Consider the following 1,725-nt stretch of genomic DNA (forward strand, 5'->3'; position numbering starts at 1 on the left):
CCAGGAACCAGGAACTTCCTCTGGGTCCCCCACATGACTGCATGGGCCCAAGCACTTGAGGCATCCTCCAATGATTTCCCAGGCCATAAGCAGAGAGCTGGATCAGAAGAGGAGTAGCCAGGACACAAACAAGCGCGGACATGGGATGCTGGCACAGCAGGCAGAGGCTTAGCTTACTGTGCTTCAGGGCCAGCCTCTGGTAAAGATCTTAAAGCATAAGGAGTGTTCAATGACTAATTGTTGGGTGAGTAAATTGCAATAAATTTAGGGTTACTTTGGGTGGTGCCAAGTTTAAATACAAGAAGGTTTATGAAAATAATATAATTAAATGCAGGATGGAAATAAGACACATCTGTAGATGCTAAAAAAGAATGTTAATTCTAGTCTATGTTTATTTTAGGAAAGGACAAATAATGAGATTCTGCTTAGGAAGCTAAAATACATGATGGAATTTGGAATTAAAAAGAAATAAAGTCAACCTTAGCTCAGCCTCAGAGCTAAATGATATTTCTAAGAGTCCTATTTATTAACTGTTTGCTAAGAATTCTGATATTCTCTAAATCCCAAGCACTACTTTAGTTCATCCTTACAACAATGTTGTGATAAGGATACTGTGAACGGTCTCTGAATCCTCAGGTTTGACCATCAGTTAAGTGGTGATAAAGGAGTGAGCTATCTAGGATTTTGAGAAGATGTCATTAGCATTGATGGTGAAATCATCAATTTTTTTAATTTCTCAAAATGTCAATGTAAAAACTAATACCAAAATCAAAACTCATGGACTAAATTTCCATTGAAACTAGTGGACACAGTAGTACAGTTTACTCTCAAATGCAAGTACATGAGGACAAACAATTTAGCTCCAAAACCTGCGTGATAGTAGCATTCATATAGGAGACAATAAGGAACTAAACACAGAGATCCCCAAAATATCCATAGCTTTGTAATCTAATTTGAGAAGAGGAACTGATTAGGGAGGGTTTTGTCTATTTGAATAACAGGACTAAAAGAGGTTAGAACACTTTAACCCACACACTCTCAAAGTTGGCCAGCCAAATTCCCTCCTATGAGAGGGCTCAATGCTAAGGAGAACCTTGAAGAAGCAGAAGCAAAACTGAACAGAAGAGGGGTAATAGACATGAAAGGAATAGTGGTCTATATAAAAAAGAACAGAGATCAAGATGTCATATGTGAATATCATATGAGATCAAAAGACAAGAAACCTCTGTGGAATTACAAGTCCATAAAAATCAATTCCAAGCTAAAATGAACTTGATTCAAAAGCAAAGACAAAAAACTAAGGATATAGTATCGAAAACATATTACAAGAAATAACAGAATAAGGAGCATAGTGTCATCCCTACAGATAGTAAAATTATGCCAGAAATTCTAGTTTTCAAACCTATCAAAACAGTAAATTATATTTTAAAAGAACTAAACAACATAATGAAAATAGTGGAGAATATAGAAATGCAACAGATCAGGTAAAAAAAATTCAGAAATGAGTTGATAGAGATCGAGAATCAGAAATGAAAGAAAAAAAGATTTTAAAATGATAAATTAACTAGAATGAACCATAAGAATAAATAAACACAACTTACTATACTTAAAGGAAATAGAAAATGAAAAGAAGGAAGCCAGGGGCTGGCATTGTGGTGTAGTGGGTAAAGCAACCTTCTGCAACATGTCCCAGTTGTTCAGCTTCCATTCCAGTTCCCTGCTCAT

This window comes from Oryctolagus cuniculus, chromosome 18, assembly GCF_051225735.1.
Source record: "Oryctolagus cuniculus isolate XC-2025 breed Fujian yellow rabbit chromosome 18, ASM5122573v1, whole genome shotgun sequence".
In the NCBI taxonomy this organism is placed as follows: Eukaryota; Metazoa; Chordata; class Mammalia; order Lagomorpha; family Leporidae; genus Oryctolagus; species Oryctolagus cuniculus.